Below are 27,596 nucleotides of genomic sequence, written 5' to 3'. Positions count from 1 at the left end.
CTCCACATATCAATTACGCCCTTCCCTTGAAGCCTAATTTTCCAAACCACGCATCCGAAGTCGTGCCTCACCGCATCATAATTTCCCTGCCCCCAGAAGTTCAGGAGAAGGGGATGTTCACCGATGAATGTTTAACACTATTCGCTACTCCTCAGAAACTGCAGAAGACCGTGTGCTGAAGTTTCAAACCTGGACAATACCAAGGCTGGGTCTGAAAACTGCAAGAGAAGGCGAAACTACGGATACTTGAAATCAGAGTTGAGGGTGTGGTCCTGGAAAAGCAGAGCAGGTCAGGCAGTATCAGAGGAGCAGGAGAGTCGATATTTCGGGCAAAACCGTTCTTCAGGGCCAAGCGGGCTGAGTGTGAAATAGCAGTTGGGTGACGCTGGGGCAATACAGCTAGGAAGGCGATAGGAAGATGAAGGTATGGGAAGGTGAAAGGTTGAAGAGGTGAGTGAAGCACATAAATAGGAGAGACGATGATTAGACAGGACAGGACTTACATTTGGGATACGGTGTGGTGGTAGGGAGAGGAAATGTGGAAAATTGTGAAATCCCCATTGATACGGTGGGGTTGGGGTTCCAAAGGCAGAACGTGAGGCGTTCTTCCTCCACGCTTCTGGTGGTTAGGTTTTAGCGATGGAGGAAGCCCAGGTCTTATATGTCCTCAGTGGAGTGGGAAGGGGAGTTGAAGCGTTTGGCTTACAGAAAAATCTCTGTCGAAGGTGGAAGCTTCCTTTGAGACTGGACGCCCACATGCGGATCGCTTCAGGGAACACTTCCCAGATGCGCACACGGACCAATCCCACTGCCCAGTGGCCTAACACTTCAACTCAATCTCCCACTCTGCCAAGGACATGCAGGTCATGGCTTTACTGCTTTGCCAATCCATAACCACACAACGCCTGGAGCAAGAACATCTCATAGTCACCTCGGGACACTCCAACCCTACGGGATCAATGTGGATTTCACCAGTTTCGTCAGTTCCTCTTCCCCACCCTCTCCCAGATCTAACCTTGCAACTAATCACCGCCCTCTTGACCTGTGCATTGCCTTTCCCATCCATCTGCACCCCCTCCTCTCCGACCTATCACCATTACTCCACCTCCTTCTACCTATCGCCTTCGAAGCTAACTTCCCCCAGCTCCACCATTCTGTTTACTTCCAGCCTCTTTAACCCCCCCCACCCCCCATACCCACATTCCTCATGACCGAAACTCGATTCTCCTGCTCCTCGGTAGCTGCCTGATCTTGTGTGCTTTTCCACACTGTACTCTTGGCATGAAAACCAAGTAACATCCGTATCACGCAAATGCCAGATGATGACTATCTCCAGTCAAACAATGTGTCACTGCTTTGTGCTGATGACACGCAATTGATCACCGGAAGCAGACTCCACACTTCATTTGAGGCGATTAGTGATTGAAACCTGGATGGCAACAGCTCATGATGTATTTGGCTGGCTGCACAGAAAGACAGCGAGCTGCTGGGTTATATCCAGCAACGTCTCATTACTGGCAACCGCGCTGATGTGGTTCAGACAGGCTGGAGTCTGAGGATAAGGCAGTTGCGCTTCAGAAGGAAATGTTTAACAACTCAACCACGGTTTGAAGATAGAAATGTTTAACCATTCAGGCAGCTGATTAAGGCAGGGAGACAGAGGGAGGAAGAAAGGGAGTGAGAGGGGCATAGAAACAGTGGAGAGGATTAGGAGATCTAAAGTCTATAATAAATAGCCACAGCATGAGACCTTGCAGCCCCCTCCACACTGCTCCTCCGTAAAGTAAGAATATCACTGGTCCAATAATTCTGCGCATCCACTTTCCTTCCCACGACCTATCTCTCTCTTCACCCGACTGATCAAGAATGAAACCTTTCAGTTTTTAATATGCATAAGGACTCTGCACCACATCCCCAAACAGCACTGTGTGGTGTTCAAAAGGCTGACAATCCGCTGAGAGAAGCCATTCCTCTTTACTTTAGTCAGAGATTTTAGTCTTTCCTGAGACGATGCCCTCCGGTCCAGCACTCACCCACAAAGGAAGACACTTTCAAAACTTTTCCCCCTTCGAGCCCATTAAGAATCCCTTGTGTTTCGATGAGATCCTCTGTCAGGTAAATGAACTCCATAGAATAGAATCCAAAATTTACTCACAGGGTAGTCGGGGCGTGAAACGTCCGGCGTTCAGCCAGTAGTAGACTCGCTGTACTTTGGATAGGCATATGAACGAGAATGTAATTGTGTAGGTTTGCTGGGCTTCAGACTAGGGACATAGGTCCGCTAATGTCAATGGCCTAAGGGCCTGTACAGCGCTGTAAGGTTCTCTGTTCTATGTTCTTACTCGTTTCAACATTGATCTTAAGACATTGGAAGGAAAAACTGCAAGGAAGGGTTGGAGGAGTCAAAGGAACGCCAGTGCCAGAGACACTTGGAAAAGGTCAAAAGGGATGGAGAAAGAAAGAGAGAAGACAAGAGCGGCAAAAGAAGTAATAAAGATGTTTACGTGCAGGCAAGATGACGGGACTATTACGGTCACAACACCAGGATGGCCCAGAGATTTGTTCAGACAATTTAAAAGTTGTAAATACTGCAAATCCTGAAAAGAAATCTAGATTTCCTTTTACCAGTGAGAATTTTCCAACTCCACTCCAATCGGTGCCCGATAGTGTTAAAATGTCGACGAAGTCAATAGGCAGGAGTTACACCTGCTCTACTCTGGTAGCGACGGGATTGGTGTAGCTGGTCCAGTTCCTTTCTGGTTAACGGTAACCCCCAGGCGTTTGCTCGTGCAGGAATCAGCAATGGGTATTCCATTGAATGTCAAGGATTTCTGTGTGTGTGTGAGTGAGAAAGAGAGGTTCTGTGTAAGTGTGTATGAGTGCGTATGCCAGGGATGAAGGCAGGTTTGCCTAAGTATGTGTGAGTGCGTGGATGAGGGTTTGTGAAATCTACGTGAGTGTGTGAGTGCGCGTGTGTGCCAGTGTGTGGGAAAGATTCTGTGTCAGTGTGCGTGAGTGTGAGTATTTGGGAGAAAGGTCTACGTAAGTACATGTGAGTGCATCACAGGAGGATCTGACTGAGTGTGTGACTGTGTGTGCTGGAGGAAGGTCTGTCTGCGTGTGTGTTGATTGGGTGCGTGTGTGTGTGTGTGTGGAAGACTATCTGTGCAAGTGTGTGTGAATTTCTGTGGAGGAGTATCTACGTAAGTTTATGTGAGTGTGCGCGTGTGTGAGTTGATGAGGAGAGTCTGCCGAAGTGTGTGTGAATCTGTGTGTGTGTGTGTGTGTATGCGAGCGGGCATGTATAGATGTGTGAGTGTGACAGCCAGAGTGTGGTTGGAGAGTCTGTGTAAGAGTAAATGTGTGGCAGTGTGTGTTTGTAGGCATGAGTGTGTGAGAATGCGTGTGTGAGAAGGGATTCTGTTCAAGTGTATGTGACTGTGTCTGAATGTCCGCGTGTAGGTGGATGGTTTGTGCAAATATGCGTTCGGTTGTGAGTGTTTGTGTGGGAGACTGCGTATGTTTGTGCGTGAGTGTGTGTGTGAGAGAGGAGGATCTGCGTATGTGTGTGCGGGGTGCGAGTGAGGGTGAGGGTCTGTCTAACTGTGTGCGTGTGCATGTGTAGGAGAGATCATGTACAGGTGCGTGAGTGTATGTGTGTGAGTGTGGGTGGAGGGAATGTGCAAGTGTGAATATGTGAGTGTGTGTGGATGTTACTGTGCAAGCGTATGTGAGTGTGTGTGAGTGTTATTGAATGGTAGCAGTGTCTGTGTAAGTGTGTGTACTGATATTAGTCGGGGTGCGTGTGCGTCTGTGTGCATGAGAGGGTGTGAGTAGTGTGTGAGGGAGGGACTGCGTAAGTGTGCGTAACTGTGTGTGGGAGAGGGACCGGAAATGTGTGTTAGAATGTGTCAGGAGGGCCTGTGTAAGTGTGAGTGAGTGTCTGAGCGTTTAAGTATGTGTGAATGTGGCAAAGAGTCTGCCGAAGAGTGTGTCTGCATGCACAGGGTCTGTGAAAGTGTGTGTGTGTTTATGTGTATGTGTGTGCGTGTGTGTGTGAGAGAGAGGGTATGTGAAAGTAGGGGTGAGTGTGGGTGCAAGGGAGGAAGGCAGGTCTGTCTAATATTGTGTAACTGTGTTTTGAAGAGGAAGTGTACACGTGTGTGAAGGTGTGTGTGTAGGTTCAGTGGAAGAATGTTCATGAGTCTGTGCGTGTGTGAGAGAGTGTGTGAAAGTGGGAGGGGTTCTGTGCAATGTGTGGGTTAGTGAGTTTGAGCATGTGGAATGTCTGAGTAATTGTGCGAGTGTATTTGTGTCAATGCGTGCGAGACTGTCTTTAAGTCTGTGTGTGTGTATGAGTGAGATCGAGGATTCGTGTAAGTGTATGGTTGTGCCTGAGTGTGTGTAAGTGGGTGCGAGTATATGTGACTGTGTGTAAGCGTGTTAGTTAAAGATCGATGTAAGTGAATGGTCTATGTGAGTGCATTTCAGTGCGTGTATGGGGAGAAGGTATGCATGAGTGTGCCTGCGTACATGTGAATATGTGTACGGGGGAGGACAGTCTGTGTAGGAGTTTGAGTGCGTGTGGGAGGAAGAACAATGTAAGTGTGTGTGTATGAGTTGGGAGTCTGTGCAAGTGTATGTGAGTGTTTGTGAGCGTGTAGGACACGAGGCTGTGAAAGTCTGTGTGCGTACGTGAGCATGTGTATGTGCACGTGTGAGTGTCACTGTGTGGCATAGGTTCTGCGTTATTGTGTGTGAGTATGCGTATGTGGGAGAAAGGTCTATGTAAGTACATGTGAATGCGTGGGAGGAGAGTGAGTGCGAGATTGTGTGATGGACAAGGTTTGTGCAAGTGCGTGTGTGTGAGTGTGCGCGTAATTGGAGGAGGAGACTCAGTGTGTGGAAATCTCTGTGAGTGTGTGGAGAGGGCCTGTAGAGGTGCGTCAGAGTGAGTGTATGTCTGTATTTTGAGAGTCTGTGTAAGAGTGATTGTATGGGATTGTGTGCTTGTGTATGCCTGAGTGTATGAGAGTGTGCAAGGGAAGAGATTTTGTGCAAGATTATGTGACTGTGCGAGTGTTAGCCTGTAGGTAGAGGGCCTGTATGAGCCTATGTGGGTGTGACAAAGAGCATGAATAGACGTGTGACCTTTTGTATGTTAGGGTGTGTGAAGAATATGTGTAAGTGTGTGTGTGAGTGGGGGTTACTGTGCATGAGAATGTGAGTGAGAGTGAGTGACTGAATAGGAGGAGGTTCATTGTAAGTTCTCGTGAGTGTGTGATTGTATGTTAAAATGAGTGAAGAGGGGCTGTCTAAGTTTGCGTGAGTGTGCATGTGGGAGAGAGCATGTAAATGTGTGTGTGAGTATGCGTGGAGGACATGTGCAAGTGTGTGTGTGGGTATAAGTGCGTGTGTGAAAAATGCGATGGTGAGAGTGTGTGGGATGGGGGTCTTTACAGTTGTGTGTACGTGTGTGAGAGAGAGCGAGAGTGACAGTGTGCATACGTGCGTGTATGAATGCTCAGACGTGGGGAAGGATTGGTTATGAGCAAACAGGCAGACACACAGATACACAGACACGCACACACCCACACGCATAGACACACACCCACAAACACCACACACAAACACATACGCAGGCATACACAGACACACACAGACACAAATCTACACACACAACCACACACCCACCCACATCCACACACTAACACTCACAAAAACATACTCACGCACCCACACGCAGATACTCACAAATCCACACTCACACATAGCCGCACACACACACACACACTCACACTCTCACACACTTCCAAACACGCCGACATGCACATAAACACAAATTCACACACCCACCCACATGCACATGCACAGACAAACACACCCGAAAGGGACTCACCCACATTCACACACACGCCTACACACACACAAACACACATGTGCACTTAAACGTACATACACACACACACACACACAAACACACACACAAACACGCGCAGAGGCACACACACACCGACAAGTGCATGCACACCCAACCACAAACGCAAACACTCACAATCGCATGGACACATACACAAACACCCATCCATAGACATACGACTGCACACTCACAAGCAAACATCCCCTACACACAAAAACACAAACCCACTCTCCCACACACCTCCACACACAATGACGCACACCCACACACATCCACTCACTGACCCACACAACCACACAACTACACCCACACACATCAATATCCACTCATCGACAGCCATTCACGCACACACACCCACAGGTACCACACCCCCATACACTCCACATACAACACCAAACACCCATACGCACACCCACACGCATACCCACACATCCACTCAAACTGGCATGCATCCACCCATACACTCACACTCACAGCCTCCACACACACCCCACACATACAACACACACCCATTCTCACAAATCTATTAAACCCACCCCCACCCACACTCACACACACAAACCCACAAACGCACTTACACCCGCACACACCCACACGAATCCACGCAAACCGACACACATCCTTCCACACACAGCCACACACGCCCACAGCCATTCTCTCTCACACACACCACAACTACACACACACACACACACATACATACACACACACACACACACACACACACAGTTGTAACCGTGGTGTCGAATTGATGGAGATCATCTCGAGGGAGATACAAGGGGTCCAGGGATATATTAGTGACGGCAGTCGTTTTTGCCACTCTATTGACAATGATCGTGTAAATAATGCTTTCCAAACACTTGACACTCTGATTGATAGTTTTCCGTCTGAAAAGGAATTTTTTTTTCAAATCCTGGAACTACGATTTTCTGATGGTAAGACGACACTGTTCAACCATGTTCCACTGACATATCAGTACAGGTTCGACAGGTACATCTCTGAAAGAACGTCGCCGGGCCAATCGTTATTTTAGCAGACTCTTCTTTCAGAGATGTACCCGGTAAAAGAAAAATATGACATATTTCGTTGGAAACAAAAGTTTCCAGCGGCATCAAGTTTGCAAGATTGAAGATCATTGTTTACCCCACATTACACTGTGCTCCACGGACGCTCCCATTATCGATTATTCTATAATGTATTGACCTACAGGGCCTCTGCGGATTGGTCTCCAACGGTGGTCATATGAATGGCACAGTCTACTTTGTTGCTTTCCCTGACCGAAATCAAAATCTTTCTGTATTGCTGCGAAAATTTCAGCTCACCGTGTGAGAAACATTTACAGATACCCACACAATCTCCTTTTTTCTTACAGATGGCCTACGCCTCGTGATGCAGTCACAGATCTCTCACTGTTACCTTGGCACCAGTAGTTACCCCGTCAGTAGCAAAATGAGGACAGCTCTTCCACTAATTACAATTCAGATGTTTGTGTGAGCTTTCCGTGTACAAATTGTTTGCCATGAGCAGTCAAAGTGATTAGTAAATAGCTTTGTTTAACAGAATTTTGGGATGTCCTTGGCCTGTCTCAGATAATCGCTCAAACTCGACCTTCTGTTCTCCTTCTCTTTGCACGGCTCTCTCTCTTTCTGTCTCTAACTCTTTCTCTCATATTCACGTTCTCTTCATTGTCCTCACCTTCTCACTCTCGATACTGTTCTTCTCTACTTCCGATCGTTCCTGTTCTCCATCACATTTCTCAATGCCCTCTATCCCCTCCCCTCACCAAATATATAATATCTCTCCTTCTGTGTTCACTGTCTTCCTTGATTTCTCTAGCTTTGTCTCCTCCTTCCTTCGCCTCCATCTCCAATTTTATCTCATGATTTCACTCTGTACTCTGTGTGGGTTTTTTGTGTCAACGTATACGTATGTCTGTGTGAGAATGTACACGTGCATGCCTGCTTTGTCTTGCCATGCGGACACATAACGCTTCACAACAAGTACGAGATTGAACCTTGGGAGTGCAATTTCAGATAGATAGGATAGTGAGGGCTGCGTTTGGAATTCCTGTATCGCTGCATAGAGTATAGCAGTTGGGAGGGCATATTATGGTTGAGCAAGCCATTGTGTCGGCCACTTTTGGACGATGGTGTGCAATTCCGTTCTCCTTCTTATCGGGGGAATCTTGTGAATCTTAAAGGGTTCAGAAAAGATTTACAATAATGTTAATAGGATTGGAGTGTTTGAGGTATAGGGTGATGTTGAAACGGCTCGGGCTATTTTTCCTGGAGAGTCAGGAGCTGAGGGATGAACGGAACAACTTTTGTAAAATCATGATAAGCACGGATAGGGTAAATTGACAACGCCTTATCTCCAGAATGAGGAGTCCAAACAAGCAGGCATATGTTTAACGTGAGAGTAATAACAATTAAAAGGGACCTTTATCACTTCGGGTTGGTGCATATTTGGAATGCGCTGCCAGAGGAAGATTTTTATTGAAGGATTTGTTTACATGCTGTACATCTCTATGACGCTGTGGTTTATATGAACCCATGATAGTGAACACAGTTTCCAATGAAGAGCGAATGAACAGTCAATATCCACCGCTAATGCACTGTTCCCGTAAACAGACAATGAGCGATTGGTGCATACGAGGCACCAGCTCACCCTTTTGAACGTCACGGAAGGGTTTCATACAGAATGGAGACTGACAGCAGGACAAATACACTTCGAGAGTAAATGTTTAACAAACCGGCAATGACTTTTCCATGAGTATTCTGTCCTGGAAACTGGCAGTGAACCTTTACGTCATAGAATTGCCAGGCAATGGCCCTCTTAATAAGACACTTTAGAATCACTACCTTTTGATAGTCAATGGCGTTACCATCACTGATGCCGCCCGCCCCCCTCAACCCATCTATCCACATCCTGGGTTTACCACTGAGAGCAAATCGACTTATTGCCTCATATCATTTCATGGTATTACCATCACCAAATTATCGAATTCCCTGACTATTAACATGCTGGTGATTACCATTGAAATAGAACCAAATCATTGTCCTTAAAAGTTCAATGATGTCACTGTCACTGAATGCGGCCCACCCCACAACATCTTGGGGGTTTCCATTAAGAGGGAATCTAACTATAGCCCCTTGATATTCAATGGCATTACCAACATTGAATTCCCTCCAGATTAACACGTGGTGGATTACCATTGACCGGAAATTGAACTGGAGTCACCAAATCAGTAGAGTCACTATAAGGGAAACTTGCAGCGATTAACTCACTTCGTGACTCACTCCCTAAAGCCGTTCTACCATCGATAAGGCATAAGTCAGGAACGTAATGAAAAAATGCTTTCTAAATGTCTGAATGAGTGCAACTCCAACAAGAATCCAGAGAGTCAACATTATCGCAGGTAAATCAGCCCGCCTGGCTGACACCACATTCAACAAGCATTCTTCAAACCAAAAAGTGAAATTGCTGTATAACTCTGCAGATCTGGCAGCAGGTGCAAGGCGAAAACAGAACGATTGTTTCGGGAACCCATCCACAGATATCCCCTTCCTCCACCTTAAAGGCACAGTAGCAGTCATGAGTATCAACTACAAAAAAAACATAAAATCTCTAAAGATCCCCAGACAGCACTTACCAAGCAAATGACGAATTCCATCTCGAAGAACAAAACAACCAATGTATGGGAATACGACGCCCTGCACGTTCCCCTCCAAACCACACGCTGTCCTGACGTGGAAATATATCGCTGTTCCTTCATAACTGCTAAGTCAAAAGTTTGGAATTCCGTCTGGAGTGGCACAGTGGACTCTACCTACAATACATGGAACATTGTATTTCACGATGGAACTAAGGCTATTTTCTTAAGGCTAAATTATGTTTGACGATAAATTGTGAATCCACAAGTGAGTAAAATAAAAGAATCATTTACTGAAGGGTAACTGTCGAGAATACAGCCCCTCAAAGATCTGCAAGATGACATTTGTGTGGAGCCGCAGAGGATGAGGGAGACTCTAAACGAGTATTTTGCATCAATGTTTGATGTGGAAAAGGATATGGGAGATATAGAATATAGGTAAATGGAAGATGACATCTTGAAAAATGTCTTTTTTCCAGACGAGGAATTGCTGGATGTTTTCAAACGCATAAAATTCGATAAATCCTCAACACCATGTCAGGTGTAAGCTGGAACTCTGCGGGGAGATGGGAAGTGATTTTTGGGCCCCTTGGTGTGATATTAATAGCATTGATCGTCACAGGTGAAGTGCCAGAAGACTGAAGTTTGGCGAACGCCGTGCCACTGTTTACGAAATGTGGTAAGGACAAGCCAGGAAACTGTAGATCAATGTGTCTGACGTCGAAGATGGGCGAGTTGTTTGAGGGAATCATGAGGGAGAGTATGCACAAGTATTTTGAAAGGCAAGGACTCGTGGTCTGCATGACTTTAAGCATGGGAAACCATGGTTCACAAACTTAATCGAGTCTTCTAAAAAAGTAGCAAGGTGGATTGGTGAGGCCAGAGCATTAGATGTGATCTTTAAGAACTTCAGTCAGGCGTTCGACAAGGTTCCACATGGGAGATTGGTGAGCAAGATTACTCTCATGGAATAAAGGGATAAAGAACTGGGTCAAGGGTAGAAGACAGAGGGTGCTCGTGGATTGTGTTTTCCAAACTGGAGCTCTGCCCCCAGTGGCATGCCACAGAAATCGGTTCTGGATCCGCCACTCTTCGTCATTTACATAAATTATTTGGATGTAAGCAAAAGAGACAGAGTTAGTAAATTAGCAGATGAAACCAAAATTGAAGATACAGTGGACAGTGAAGAAGGTTACTTCAGATTAAAACGGGATCTAATTAAAATGGGCCAACAGGCTGAGAAGTGGCAGATGGAGTTTAAAAGAGATAAATGCGAGTGGCTCCATTTTGGGAAAGAACATCTTCGCAGGACTTATTCACTTAATGGTAATGTCCTAGAGATTGTTGCTGAGTAAAGATACCTTGGAGGGGAGGTTCAAATCTCATTGAAGGTGGAGTCTCAGGTAGATAGGATGATGAAGCCAGTGTTTGGTGTGGTTTTCTTTATTGGTCAGAATATTGAATACAGGAGTTAGGAGGTGATGTTGCAGCATTAAATGACATTGGTTAGGACTCTTCTGGACTATTGCGGTCAATTCTGGTCTCCTTCCAATGGCGAGGAATTTGTGAAACTTGAAGCATTCAGAAAAGACGTCCGAAAATGTTGCCAGGGTTGGAGGATTTTGAGGTAGGAGGAGAGTTTGAATGGGCTGAGACAGTTTTCCCTGGAGTGTCGGAGGCGTAAGAAATTTTAAAAATCATGAGGGAGCATGGATGTGGCAAATAGACAAAGTATTTTTCCCCTGGGGTGTCAGAGACCAGAAGTGGGGGACATAGGTTGAGTTTGAAAAAGGAAAGGTGTAAAAGAGTCCTAAGGCACAACATTTTCACGCAGAGGGCGTACATGAATGGAATGAGTGGCCAGAGGAAGTGGTGGTGGCTCTTACATTTGCAACACTTAAAAGGCATTTGAATGGGTTATATGTCGGAAGGGTTACAATTGATATGGGCCAGGTGATGGCAGTGGGCCTAGATTAGGTTGGGATAGTTGATCAGCTTGGAAGAGGAGGACCGAAGTGCCGGTGTCCATGCTGTACATCACTATGACTCTATGGCTCTATTTAAACATCTGAAGCATTTCGATACATCAGGGAAATAGAGAGAGAGAGAGAGAGAGAGAGAGAGAGATTTTGAGAGACGAAAAGAGGTAAAAATGGTAATGCAGAGAGAAAACCAACTCACGAATCTGCACGATAGAGAAAGAGAGATACAATGACAAAAAAAAAAACAGATAGGAAAAGGATGTGGATGTGGGAGGAAAGAGAAATAGGGAGAGAGATTCAGGAACAATTCTGTGAGCAGATGTACAGAAAGGTATGGAAAGAGATAGCGAGCGTTAGGGTGAGAAAGAGATATGCAAACAGATGGAGAATGAGTGAACAGGAAGATCAGGAGCAATGAGAATACAGAGAACAAGGAAATGAAGGGTGGAGCTTTCTTACTGTGAGCAGCAATAAATTGTCAATGTGTGACTGTTGAAGCGGTCAAGAAATAAATACACAACAACCTCAAACAATCAACATCAGGTAGTGATGTGCAAAATTTGTTGCACTGATGCCATTCTGTGTGTAAATGTTAAATGTCGGCTGAAAGAAATACGGAAAATCAGCAAAGGAGCAGGATGTACTCTGGTTGATGCAAATTTAAAATCCATGGTGCAGGTTGCCTTGTTTGGTTTGTTCTGGGAACCTTTGTCGAGGTCTAACAGCCAGACTGGATATGTGGTATCTAATGGAGCAAACCCTTCCTGAAAGTCCTTGCTCTATCCAATTGCACAACCCAAAGTGAGCGTTTGAAGCTAAGTTTGAAATGTATAAATGAAGCGAAATCTGCCTGAATACACAAAGGTTGGTTTCCGCCGAATTAAATCAAAGGACGTAGAAGGAAATTATCTTTCTGTTCTGTATGGCCAACTCACTGGAGTGTTTGATCTCGGAGTCCAGGCGTTGGTCAGTGAGTGACTGATGGCTCTTGGTGGGGTCCCACATTTTTGACGAGGCATCGTGAATGGGCACAGAAAAGCACAAAGTGAAACACGTGGAGCTGTGTGTATCTTTGTGGTCAAAGTTTCATAGGTGAGAGTAAACAACATTTGCCTTTCGCTCCTGCGGCCTCATAGAACCTTCTCCCCTCTGGCTGGGAGGGAAGGTGAAAGGGAAATGCAGAGTTGTATTACTATTAAGCACAGCCTTTGGACTGGAGACTACTTCCCTTCCTGCTGCTGGGAGACGTTCGCAATAACCCTGTGGACGGCAAACACAAGCCCAGATATAGATGCCTTTCACAATGGCGTGGGATTGTGGGAGAAAGGATTGCCATTGCTCTATCCGTTGCACAGCGTTCCTCTATCAGCTCGATTCGCTGGGATACACCTCAAATTGAGTAGAATTTGAAAACGGGATCTTGGCTCAGAGATTAACAAAATAGAAACTGCTGGAGAATCTCAGCAGTTCTGGCAGCACCTGTATACGTAAAAATCCCACATATGAGTGGTTTCATTCCGGTGCTCTAGTTTTCTTCCACAGTCAAAGATGAGCAAGTTCGGTGAATTGGCCATGCTGAATTGCCTATCCATTCCAGGGTTATGTAGGTTCAGGGAATCTGTCAAAGAAAATGTACTTCGTAGGCGAATGGATTGTTTGGAGAAGGGATACCGATCAGTGTTTTGGTGTGGGGCTAGGTGGGTCTCATTGTTTGTTTCCACACTGTAAGCTTTCTATGAAAATAGAGTAAATGCTTCCGAGACACTTTCAAAAAAGATCTGCTCCCACACCACGGTCATTCAGACCAACAATGCGTACCACGTGCATGATGAATTGCTCAGATGCACCAAATTTCCTTGGCGATCTCTTCACAAGGCCAAGGTGAGATGAATTACGTAGGTTTGTCAGGTGATGATTGCAGGGGATAACGCATATATTAGGCAGTGTTTTAAGAGATTGTGATTAAATTGAATTCCACTGGCGCCACATGGCTGCCCAGATCGGAGATTCCAGATCTGCACAGAATCTGCTGCATTTGGGACAATGACTGTACCCAATAACAGAACTCAGTGTGGCCGTAATATTTTATCCATGCCAGGACTGTATGGTCTTCATTTCTAACAAAGACGATGTGGACAAATGTGTGTGAGGCAGGATGATTTGTTAGAAGGAAGGCAAGGACATTATTTCCCTTTCTGCTGGTTCTCTCACCACGAACTGCAGGCAAAATGTTGCTTTCAATCCGTGATCAATTCGACTAGTCACTGGAGAACCCGAAACTTCCACGGTGATAGCGGTTCAAATCCGAAAGCCAGAATGGAATCGAGTGCTGAACCTTCTCCAACAGTTTATTCCCGTTGTTTTACGTTGTGCAGGACAAGACCAACAGATGAGGATGACACAGTTTGAACTGCAAAATATGAAAGATTCCGCCAGTGTTTTTGTGACCTCCCCTCTCTCCGATCAAATGAATGAAAGACTCGGGCTTGGACAAATACATTGCAACAAATTTTATTGATACGATTTACAAAGCAGTAAGTCAAGGTCATTGGAACCACACAATGGAACACAGTCGGTCAATAGAAGTAACAGTTTGCAACAGTTGGTGCCTCAGACGGCTCTCACTTCAGATTTATACACTGTGCGTTCATTTTCTCTGGCAGCAGAACCCTCCATGTTCACAAAACCCACTGGAAGGAATTTCATGAGGAAGACAAAGGGAACGCCTGCAAATTCCTCCCTGGACTAAACAATATTTCATGGAAGCTGTAAAACAAGACGATATAATTATTTTACTTGATGTCTCCAGCAGGGACAATTTGCCCTCCATGTGTCATCAAACCAGGAAAATGACGTGCATAAATGTATCTAGCACTGCCAGTGTGATCCAATCAAGGAGATGGACGCCAGAACTGTGCACAGTACACCCAATGTAGGCTTACCAAAGGATGTAAAGATGAGAACAGTGCCCAGTGCTCTCAGTGATGTCTTATCAAGGGAGATAGAGATGAGAACTGTCTGCACATTCCCAATGGGTCTCGGTGACTAAGTATTCTTAGGATTGGTGTGGACTTCTTGGGTAGAACGGCCTGTTTCCACACAGTCGGGGTTCTATTAAAACAATGTTGTCACTGAGACATATTGAGACACGGACTGTGCGCTGTGTTCCTACTGTCGTCGAACTGAGGGATGTGGCGTCGAGAACTATGTACAGTGTGGTCTTACCAAGGTATATGGAGACCATAGCTATATTCAGTGAAAAAAAGTAGAGTCAAACTAAGGGATATGTCGTCAAGGACAGAGCACAGTGCTTGCAGTTTGGAAGAAGTAAGGGATGCAGAGACCAGACAAGTACGCATTTCTTCTACTGTGACTAACCGAAGGGACATCTCGTCCATCTTTGTGCACAGTGCTTTCAGTGTCATGCCACTGAGGGATAACGAGACGATAACGGTTTAAAGTGTTATAAAGTTGCCAAGGGAAATCGTAGGTATCACTACGCACAGTGCTCAAAGTAGTGTCACACTGAATGATATAAGGATTAGAACTGTCCACGGTGATCCCAATATGAGATAACCATGGAAATGTCGACGAGTTTTCTTTCATATGCGCAGTCTTCTTTCGTATGGAAAGAAAAAAAAACACATAAGGAGATATGCGAGTACGTTATCAGAAAAGGAAATATTCTAACATGATTGATTTCAAGGCATCTTTGAGATAATTGATTGCATTTATACGGAGCACATTCCACAGCTCTGTGCTCAGGCAACTGAATAAAATCTGAAAAGAATATTGACATACTGTCTGATCTCTTTGATTCATCAGAATTAGATAAGTTTAGGTTTCACAATTAAAGTGGCATGAGTATCAAGAAATGTTGTCGATACTGAAAGATAGTGCAGAGATCAGGGGTCAAACAGACATTTGAAAACGTTTTTCTATTCAACGTGTAAACAATGCAGCTAAGGACATCTTCTTGTTGTATAGATTTTGTGGGTAAATAAGTAGCACATTAAATCGAACAGTTCTTCGAAGATTATCCAAAATGAGACTGTAACATCATTTCAGAGCAGGGAGGAATGAGAATCTGGGCTGATTGAAAGAAGACAAAAAACACTCAAATTACAATACAAATCAGCAAACACTTGAGGAATTTATGATACTACAATTATTTTTCGGAGAAATGTACTAACCGAGAAGGAAGAACCTTGGTCTCGATTCTCCATCCGCAGTGATGGGTTCGACAAGCACCAGGACGATGAGGAGCAAAAGCAGTGATTTCATCTTTCTCTATAGAGTCTTTCAGAATCATGGTAAGGTGATTTGAACACCGAGGCTCTTGCTAATAGATGAGTGACTACGCTGTCGTTAATAATCACAATTCAAAAATGAAGATTGGATCCACGCTGTGCTCATTATAAAGACATTTCGCGAATACCAAATGTAGCTGGAATCAAAGATTAAGCGATTCTGTCAATCAGTAACTTTTCAGTGAACAGAGGAACCTAACTGTTTACTAATTGACGTGGTGAAGATTCACAGCAAACTTTCACATTGGATATGTACGTATTGTTGGTTTTAGTAAAGGGAAATATTTCGCAGATTATTCCAGTGTTTGCTCTTTAAGCTCTACCACAAAGAACTAACAGTGACATTTTGCGCCGAATGGCGAAAGTTCTTCTGTATTTAAATGCAGTAATCACTGCACACCTTTGAACGATAATGCTCAATCCAATGTAGCAGCACTGCGTGCTGATGCATCAGTGAAAAATGTCATTTTACATTGAAAGCAAACAAAATGAAGTGGATCAAGCCACAATTCTGCCTGAGATCGGAATCATTCCTGTACGAAACCGAGCTATGAGTGTGATATTATTAAAGGATAGACTGGGAGCTCACGTGTAGGCTCTGCTTCCAGTTACTGCTGCTCTTGGTGTGTAAACTGTCCCTTTAACTCTTCCAACGTAGGGCGAAACTCAATGAAGCTGAGGTCAGTATAAACCAGTGTGTTCTGTCCATTAATGATGAGCTTCTGTTCTCCAGTAGGTCACTGTGTCTGTGAGGGAAAGAGGAATGAATGAGGAAGATGTTGCGTTTTCTGTTTGTGTGCCTGCCACTAGTGTTGGTACAGACTGTAATTGCTGTTGGTGTTGTGCCCTTGGTTGATCTTGTGGGGAATGAGTTTTTCCGCCGTGCACGACTGGCATCAATTTCCTGAGAAAGAGATGACACCATTCAGGTCCTGACACCTGTGCAAATGCAGCACCATCGTGGTTTATATACTTTCATATCCTCCGATGCTCTCTCTCCCTTCCAGACAATAAGACCATAAGAAGTGTGAGCAGAATTTATGCCATTAAGCACATCGAGTCGTTCCTGCATTCAATCATGGCTGATAAGTATGCACTTCCTTGCACCTGCTTTATTTAAATCCCTTTAATGCTCAACTAACTATATATCTCAGTGTTTCATATTCAATTATGACACACCTTGAACACTTCTGTTACTGAAAACAAACACCCAGAAAATTCAGTTCTACTCGTATTTTTTTAAAAATATGAGTGAAAGAGAACTTCCAAATTGCACCATTTAATGAGAATAACAATAATACATTGTTTATCTCTAAAAGTGATTGTTAAACAACAACGATGCACATCTCTTGCCCCCTCACTTCACTGCTAATTATTTTCCTCTAACTCTGTAATATACTGTTCCAATAAAACACTGATTAAAGTTATGTTAACTTAATTGGAATCCAAACAGCAGCTGTCGTCTTTGGTGTCTTTCTTCCTTCAGCTGACATCTCCCTGGGTCGTCCTAATGGTAATGTGTTTTACTTGGAACGTTACCTTTGATAGGGTGTGTTTCAACTCTATCTGACTTTCAAACTGTCTGTTTTTAACATGCTCAACACCAGATGGTCATCTTGGTTCGATATTTACAAAATAATTAATTCAAACTTGTTTGGGTATTATTACTCTGGACCATACATTATGCTGACTGGTTAATTTCGAATTGTTTTCAAAACAGCCGTTGGCAAGTATGACATGCACGTCAAATTTTTCACCACATCCTTGTGCATTCCTTCTCAATAAATATGTGTTTGTACCTGAACTGAGTCATTCTCATTCTTTGATGCCTTGCGTCTCAATACTCATGCGCCACAATAACACTTCTTGAATGTATGCTGCTGGCAACACAGCCTGGTGCACTTTGCCTATTCCCCCTCTCCGCTAATATTCCATGGTTTCCAGTTTCGTCTTCAGATTCTCTATGTCACATAAAACGCCTCAGGAATACAATGTGAATCATTTCCTGTGATGCTTACACACACATACACACACACACACATACACACACACCCCTTTCATTGTCCCGTCTTTCTGATGTAGATCCAACAGGTTTTAAGCCCTCAACACTTCTGCCTCATCCTCTGCTTGTTCAGATTTTTCCTTCAGCATTACCTCAAGCAGTGCGTCCGCTAACTAACATTCAGCACCTGTCGTCTTTCCGTTCAAGTCTTGCTTCCTCCAGTGAATTATCATTGTTGGATCTTGTTCATACACAGGCTGGCAGATTTCTAGTGTTTGTTTCTTGCAACTCCTAAGTTCTCTGGTCTACCTTTGGCTTCACCACAGTCAGGGCTGCCACTCCCATCATTGATCCTCATACATCGTTCACAAGAACAAATTACATTCCCGGAAATGACACTCTGTCACTCATTCCCACTGTTAATTCGCCCTAATTGTGTTGGCATTCCAACCTGATCTGACAGAGGGAAACGCCAAATTACTGTACACTATCCCACGATCTACCACTCTCTCAGTTTACAGGTCAGAAAGATTGCACGTGTTCATCTCTTACTATTTGAACCTGATTATATCCTGTATTTCTCAAAATTATATCTTATTTATCTTCATCCTTGTTCTTTCTGAACAAACTTTATCCCGAAGTTGAAGTCTTTATGGTGATTAGGCACTACCTCAAATAGTGCCTCTGTCTATGCCGTGCACTCTCCTACAGCTAATCTCTTGGGATTTCCTTTACTACTTTCACTGCTGCCATTGGAGAAGCCTCTTCACAACTTTATTTCACAAAGAAAATGTATTTTGCGAGAAGCACTGTGACATTACACATCACATATTAGTACAGTGAAAACACCTTTATCTTTCAACTCCTTTTCAATGACTTGGGCCTCTTTTTACTTCTGTGGCAAACACTTTACCAGTGTGTTTTAATTTTTATTTTGTAGTGGAGGATCTTCAGTTCTCGCAATTTGTATCCCTCACAGGATGAAATTCTTCCCGAAATCTAAACTTTGCGTTATACATCAACGCATATTCACCTATCATCACTGCTGCTTTGCTCATTTCTGAAAGTTTCTGTTCATCCACGTGAATTCTTATCCCCTCTGGAAGTGAGATTTCAAAAACAAATTCGAGAAGAATAATCTCTCACATATCCTCAAAACTCTTATCTAGTTTTAAGATCTGCATCTATCTATGAAAACTATTTTTTTAATTCTTGCGAACTCAATGTAAGTCTGACCTGGTTCCTCCTTTACGTTTCTGAACTACTTTCTATTGGTTTCTGGTATCAATTCACAATAATTCAAAGTAGCCTTTTGACATCTACAAAAACACTTGACCCCTCATCTGAAAGCGCTGCAAATACTTCACTAGCTTTGCCGACCAGCTTAGCCTGAATAATCATTACCCTCATGTCCTCTGACCACTTCATCTGCCTAGTCACGTTTTCAAACGAAAGAAAGGTTTTGACATCATTCTCATCACAATATGGCAAATTAAATATATTTTTAGAGATCGCTACCTTGTCTGATCAACTCTATTCTGGTAACTTCTCTTTCTTGACAAATTCCAACTTCTGAAGTGCAAATTCTCTCTCTCATTCTCTTTCTTCCTTCTCTCGTTCTGTTTGCTCGGCTAAGAACCTTCTCTCTTTGTTTCTCCTGTTCCTATTCTCTCTTGCTCTTCTCTATCTTTCTCTCCCTCGTTTCCTTCCCCATCTCTCTCTCTTTGTTTCTTTATCTTGTCAGTCCATTTGCCTCAGTTGCATCTTAAACATTTCCAAAACAACTGTACTTGCCTGTTTCCCTGATACACGTAAGTGCTTGACTAATTCAATTACGTATTCAGCTTTCATATTGATCCTAGTTCGACTCAATTCTAATCCATTTTCGAAATCCATAAGTATGGCAGCCTTCTGCCTTAGTAAGCGTTCTTGGCAAACTCAGGGATCATCTTCAAACCTAAGGATCCCTTCGGCAATGCTCAAACCCGGAGGTAGGCTTGCTCGCTCTGCCATGTTCCGATGCTTTGTCACCATACGAGGTAACATCTTCAACGTGTCTCCGGACAAAACATTGCTGAAGATTCCTGCATTTTATTTAAATGATGGGTTTCTTTGTGTTAGTGATGTCATTTCCTGTGGTGCTGTCATTTCCTACAGTGATGTATATTCCTGTTCTTTTTCTCAGGGGGTGGTAAATGGGATCCATGGCAATGTGTTTGTTGATAGAATTTAGGTTTAAATGTCATGCCTCTCGTAATTTTCGTGCGCGTCTCTGCTTGTCTTGTCTTAGGATGAATGAGTTGTTCCAGTTAAAGTGGTGTGCTTCCTCATCTAAGTGTGAAGACATTAGTGAAGAGTGTCATGTCGTTTTCTGGCTCGTTGATGTTCATGTATCGCAGCGGCCAGTTTTCTCACTGTTTGTACAATGTAGTGTTTGTTACAGTTGTTGCCCTGAATTTTGTAAAGAATGTTAATTTTGCTTGTTGTCTGTATAGGGTCTTTCAAGTTCATTAGCTGCTGTTCAAGTGTGGCCAAAGCGTCTGAGTGGTCTGGAAGTCATTTCTGACACGTCTTTATTGTAGGGGAGCGTGTCTACGGTTTCTGGACGTATTTTGTTTGCTTGTTTGGGTTTGTTGCTGAGAAGTCTATGTATCGTGTTCTTTGGTTATCTCTTCTTTTTGAATATACTGTATAGGCGATTTTCCTCTGCTCTGCGTAGTTTCTCTGTGCGGCAGGGTGTATTGGCTCTTTGGAATGATGTTCTGATGCAGCTTCCTTTATGGATGTTGAGGTGGTTGCTTCTGCAGTTCAATATTTGTTCTGTATGTGTTGTTTTCCTGTAGATGTGGTTTGAAGTTCCCATTGGCTTTTCGCTCTGTTAGTATATCTAGAAAAGGCAGTTTGGTGTTGTTTTCCTACTCTTTAGTGCATTTTATGCCAGTAAGGGTATTATTGATGGTCTTGAAGGTTTCCTCTAATTTGTTTCGTTTAGTGATGGCAAAGGTGTCATCCACTGGCGAACGCAAAGTTTGAGTTGGATGGAAGGCAGAGCAATTTGTTCGACTCTCTGCATCACTGTCCCTGCTGAGAACCCTGATGGCGGATATCCCATGGGTTTCCGTTGGTGTGTCTGTAGGTTTTGTTGTTGAAGGTGAAGTCGGTGGTAAGGCATAGGTCCACTAGCTTGCCGACACTGTCTTTGTTGATGAAGTTGCTGGAGTTTGGTGTGTGTGTCTTCGGGTCTTCTAATAGTGTCGGCGGTGTTTCCGTGGCCAGGCTGATGTTGATTGATGTGAACAGGTCAATTACATCAAAGCAGCCCATTATTTTAACCTCTTCCATTTTTCTGTCTTTGACTGTCTTCAGGAATTCTTGGGTAGAGTGCATGGAGTGGTGTGAGTCTTCTGCTAAGTGTTTTAATCTTTGTTGTAGCTCCTTGGCTAATCTGTAAATTGGTGTTCCAGGTCTTACGGGGGCTCCTGGTTTGTGAATTTTGAGCAATTCATCGAAGCATGTCGTGCTGGATCCTTTGGTTTCATTTTTTTGATGTCGGTCATACTTATTTCTCCAGCTTTCTAAAGATTTTTTGAGTAGGGCTGTGATTCGCTTCGCTAATTGTGGGGTCGGTTCTGTCGACACTTGTTGGTTAGTGTTGGTATCTGCAAGTAGTGTGCACATCGGAAAATATCGCACATTGAATAATAATATTTTACCTTTTTTCAGTCTATCTAGTTTTTTTTTTCATTTTTTACGTATTAAGGGTGTTACCTTGCTTTTTTGTCCACTTAATGTTGGTCTGACTACCTGTCTGATAATTTGTTGGGTTTCTTCTGTGAGTTGGTTGCCTTTCAGTGTTGTTTCTAATGCTGCAAATAAATCTTTCTTGTACGAATACTGGAAGTTGTAATTTAATTCTCTTACTAGGACGGCCTTTTTCAGTGCTTGTTAAGGGTTGGTCAGAGAATTTGTTTATCCAAACTTCTGTGTTGTCAGTATTGTTCCTTTTGTGAAAGTTTGTCAATTTTTTCTTTGCAGGTCTTCTAAATTCGTTGTCTGTGTTTGTCGCTATCTGATATCAATGGCTTTTTTTGCACTGCGTTTGTCCATTCATGATCTTTTGCACGAGTGAGTAAAGTTTTTGATGCAAAATTTCGCCGTTGTATTTATGGAATCTGTTGTGGGCATCATTACTCCTTTCTCGAAGCATTCTGCGATAGTTTTGCTCTGCTATTCTTTCAGGTCGAGGAATTTTAAGGGGATGTTTGTATTTAAGACATTTAGGTAGTGCCTGTTATCTTAGGCATTTGTGCAGCAATAACAGCTGTTCGGGGTGGCACTCTGCCAGATGGCATTCGTTTCCCATTTTCGGTCCAGTTTTAGCATATTCCACACACAGATGTCAGCGAAGTTTGAGAAGATTTGTCGCTCACGTTGAGGTTGACAAAATGTCTAAACGTGAACCTGTCCAGCTCAGCGAGTAAAACTATATCCAGAACTTTAACCTGAGGAACAAATCATCTCAAAAGCGCTGATCTTAGGACCCATTTCGCTAACTTTTCACTTAACCAAGCACAAGTAACCGAAATTAAACAAATAATTCACCTACGTTTTATTTAAAGATCTAGGACACTAATTGACAATTGTTTAAATCTCCTGGGATTATTCGTTTCCCAATATGTTTAACTCTGTCCAAACCTCAGGCTATATCTGTCAACACCTGCCCAAGCCACGGATCCAAGCCCCCAAACTGTTATGACATGGTGGTGAAAACTTTTGGTAAATAAACCGATCGCCCAGAAATACTCACTTCCCCTTGTAATCTGTAAAACTTTGAGTGACATAGAACTCCCAAATTCCACCATTAAAAAAGAATGTATACTTTTACTCTAAATGTGAACAGGAACACAACTTTGCACAACTCTAATCACACCTATCGACCCTCACCTGCTTGTTATCTGCTTCGAAACCTATATTAATATACTGTTCCCATAAAACACTGACAAAAGCTAACAACAATTTGTTGCAGAGCCATACAGAGTGTGGTCTTTGCTGTCTTTCTTCCTTTGGCGAGAAGTTCTCCCTGGGTCGTCTTCTGTATTTTACTGTGAATACGTTTCATATGGAAAGAGACCTTTAATAACGAGTATTTATATGGTAGTTGCTCTGTCTGACTTTCAAACTGCTTGTCTTTTTTTTGTTCCCGCAAAACTGGATCGTCTTATTGCTTCAATGCTGGCAAAACACTAAACGCAAACTCTATTGAGTTTTATTATCCGGGCGCATATTCTAACCTGATTGGTTATATGTGTAATGTTGTCAAAATAGCAACCAATTCAGGTGTTTATTTCACAGCCAAATGTTACATATTTTCAATTTTCCGGTACAATCTGGGACTGGAAGTCAATCGCATGACAAGTGCTTGTAAACTCTCAGTACAAAACACCGTTCACTTTCGAAAAGCCACAGTAACCACCGTCAACTTCATATCGATACTCAGTGACCTGGCCTCCACAGTCTTCTTTGGCAATGAGTTCATTGACTCAGTACTCTCTGGCTGATGAAGTTTCTCCTTATCGCCGTTACCTTCAGCTCAAACATCCTCCCTGATATCCTATGCTTCAACAATTTCCACTCCTGCCCATTCCCAGATTGACCTGGTTCACCATTTGTGGTATGCCTTCAACATCCGTCAATCTGTCAATATCCCACCATCACACTATCCATCACCCTCTCCTCTTTGAAAGCTGCCACGACTCGTGCCACTTCAGGAGAGCATTTGGTCTCTTGCTCCTAATAGGTATTCAATTGATTCGTTATGAAAATCATCTTTCATATATTACCACAACAAGTCCTTTGAGGCATTATAACTTAATCATCAACGATTCGATTTGTGCTAATCCCTTTTTATCCACTGAAGTCTCATGTGACTTGGGCTGAGCACACTGGGAGAATTGTCTACCCTTCTTCGCTTTCCCCACGTTTTATAGTCTAAAGGGGAACATTGTGCACTTCTGTGGTTTCATTCTACCTTGGGCAGACCACACTAGCAGCAGTGTGCACTCCTCAGGTCCCAATCTACATTGGACAGACCAAACTTGGAGCACTGTGTAATCGTCAAGCACCAAACGATATTGAGAAAACCACACTGTGAGCACTTTGTAATACTGAGGTCCCTACCTACTTTGAGCAGGCCACACTGTGAGAAGTTTGTATACTTTACATCCCGGTCTATATCCGACTGACCACAATGGGAGCACTGCGTAATCCTCAGTTCCAAACTACAATTAGTAGAGCACACTGGGAGCAGTGTACGATTCTTAGGTCCCTATCTACCTTGGAGAAATCACACTGGGACCACTATGTAATCCTCAAGTCCCAATCTACATTTAGCAGGCCACACTCTGTGATCGTCATGCACCAGTGTAGATGGAGAAAACCACACTGTGAGCAATGTGCAATCCTGAGGTCTAAACCTTTTATGAACTGACCACACTTCGAGCAGTGTATAGTCCCCATGTCCCAATCTACATTGGACACACAACAATGGGAGCACTTTTCATTCCTCAGGTCCCAATCGACATTGTGCAGACCACACTGGGAGTACTGTGAATTTCTCAGGCCCCAATATACGTTTGTCAGTACACACTGGGAACACTCTGCACACTTTAGGTCCGAAATATATTATGTAGACCAGACCGCGAGCAGTGTCGATACCTCAGGCCCTAATCAACATCGGACAGAAAACACTGGGAGCACTGTACACTTCTCACCTCCCAAAATCCATTCAGCATCCGTATCCCTCAGGAAGGTGTTCTTCCGTCGCATCCAACGGCGGATGAGAAGCCAAAGTATTTGCATGTTAGGATCTTTGCATGTTAGGATCGTTGCTGCATCAAGTAATGAGTGGCGCAACACAGAAAATGGCAAACCTCCCACCCCCTCCGCACACAGCGTGATCCCTTTAATCGTCTGAGTTATGGTGAGAGCGATGTTTGTCATTCAGACACTTATAGATCAGATGGAACCGCAGCACCTTGCTCCAGTGATTTCAGACTAAGTTTAATAATGCATACTGCATTAAATAGTGCCTCTTGATTCTCTTTACTTCCTGAATACTATCGACGTATTTTGTATGAACAGGAGAGGGGCAGCACAGAGATTCTGTTTGAAATGTGGTCGCTCTACTATTTCTCGTAGCGGAATCATATTTTACACCCAATGCATTGTCCATAAACAGAGCAGCAAGACTTGATCTTATTTATTCACAGATGGTGGTGCCATTGGCTGGAAACAATATGAATTGGCCCCCTGTTACTGCTCCTTCAGAAGGTGGTGCTGAGCTGCCTTTTTGAGCAGTTGCGGTCCATGTGGTGTAGGGACCATGTAATTATGAACGCAGTTGCAGGGTATTTTTTCCTGGCACTGAAGGATCAGTGATATATTTCCAGGTTGGAATGGTGAATGACTAGAAGGGGAACTTACAGGTGGAGATATTCATATGTATCTGCCATTCCTATTATTCGAGATAGACCACCTGAAGTGGCCGTGGTTTCGGAAGACGCTATCTGAAGATATTTGGCGAATTTCCTGCTGAGACTAAGCGTTGGTGGTGTAGGGATTGGATGCTTGTAAATGTGTTTCGCAAACAATTGGGTTGCTTTGTCCCGAATACTAACAAGCTTCTTTCGTGTTATTGGAGCTGCACTCATCCATGGAAGTGGTGAATATTCCATCATATTCCTTATTGGGCGTTGTTGACAGGCACTGACTGAGTCGCTGTAGAATTCTGTATTTTCAATCTACTCTTGGAGCCACTCCTCTTATATTGCAAGCCTAATTTGTGCAGACTGCTGCTACTGAGCGCAGAGATGAGTTTTAAAACATATGATCCATTAACTTACTGAATGGCAGAGCAGGCTTCTTATGACCATGCTCATATGTTCGAAAGGGTAGCTTCCTCTGAGCATCAGAGGAGAGGAGTGAGAGAGGTGATCGATAAAGCCCCACACACACCCCAATAATAAAGGGAATTGAGCATTTGATTTGTGGCAGTGATGTGTATGGAGAGGTACAGATGTGAGTGAGGTCATCCGAGGAAAAGGGATATCATCTTCTGATAATGGCGTGCCTATAAAATGTGTGCTGTGTCGTGGTTCCTGTTCAGAAATAGATTGAACCAGAGGCGCAGAACTGTCCATGGTATTGTAAATGGCTTGTAAGGTCTTGGTTTTATAAATAGCTGGAACAATAGAAGTAGCCTGGATGGGTTTGTCCTGGTCTCACAGGTTCGGATTTCTAGATTCGTTTTAGGTATTAAATTCAGCAGAAGTAGAAGAGATCTTAAACCCGCTCGCGTGTACAGCCGGAAGGTGGTGTTTCTCTTTCTGCTACAGATACTGCATGTGAGGAAATCACATTTCTAAATTTGCGTTTTTGCAAAGAGATGTGTTTATGGCATGTTACAATATCAGAACAGTTCATCAGAAAGATTTAATGTATCCAATACACTGTTAATTTTTTCAATGGATTAAAGTGATTCTCAGCTCTTCATTTGGCCTTTGCGTTTCAACGATAGTGTTTGAATAAATTGTGTTTTGCTTAATGTTGCATTATTTGACCATTAAAGTCGTATCTGGAACGCGGTACCTTACATTTGCCTTAAAATAAGGAAACCATCCTGTTTAGACAGCAATCTTAACCTATTCGGTGTTGGTCTGTTATGATCTGGACCATAACAATCCCTTTAGGAGAAGACCAAGAGTTAACCTACATCAGCCCGATGCCAGACCAGCGAAAAAGACACTATTTCAAATCCATTGCCCACCATCATTCCTTCAACTACTGGATAGACCCAGAAACACAGAACCATGACGAAATTCCTCCCATATCTTCAAAAAAAAAATCAGGATCCGTGGAAGTCTGGCCAATGATCACAAACTGTGGAAATTGCAGAAACCCTGCATTGAGAATTATGCAAACCGCAACTGGAAGGCGGAATTGATATCAGCATTACAATCTCTCCCATGTTGACAAAATTAACAATCAAACACCTGGTTATTGTTCAACAGGTTTTTTTGAAATAAACCTTTTATCACTATAAGCTGGTGTTTTCATTTTAATTTATAACGTGGTCCACCTCCAAATCATGTTTTCCATGTTGGCTGTTGTAGAAAGCAAAGACTCCAAATACTCTTCATACGTCAGTGAACGTATCGTTTGGTTCAGTCGCAACGGCTACTTCACAAAAAGACATTCCAGTGATGGAAAAACTTCGACAGCAGAGAGATTGGGCACGGTCCAATTAAAGTCAACATGACATTCAAGACCAATGATTCAAGGAAACAAGAAATTTGGAAGAATTGGGAATTTTTCAGAGACACAGAATTTGTGACTTCGTAGGGTTGGATATAGGTGGTTTTGATGCAGAAGATAAGCATATACACCGAAAATGTCGATGCTAACTCTAGTGTCAAGAATAAAACTTGGATGGAGCTCATGTGTCATCACACGGTATTGAAATAAGAATGTCAAAGATCAGATTAGATTTATCCAATCTAATTCTGTCGAAAATGCATGGATTGAAGATTTCAGCTCCAGATCATAGTGTGTTATATTATCTCCGGTCTCTGAAAATCAAAGACCAGTTATTGGTGAGACAAAAGGTAACCTCCTGTTTCCATGCAATAAAGCAGCTTTCCATACGAACACAAGAAAGGAGGACTCCGTTGAA

The sequence above is a fragment of the Chiloscyllium plagiosum genome, unplaced genomic scaffold (assembly GCF_037043375.1).
Source record: "Chiloscyllium plagiosum isolate Xiang-an unplaced genomic scaffold, Cpla_swu_hap1 HiC_scaffold_41, whole genome shotgun sequence".
Lineage (NCBI taxonomy): Eukaryota > Metazoa > Chordata > Chondrichthyes > Orectolobiformes > Hemiscylliidae > Chiloscyllium > Chiloscyllium plagiosum.
Note: the sequence above shows the minus strand (reverse complement) of the source record.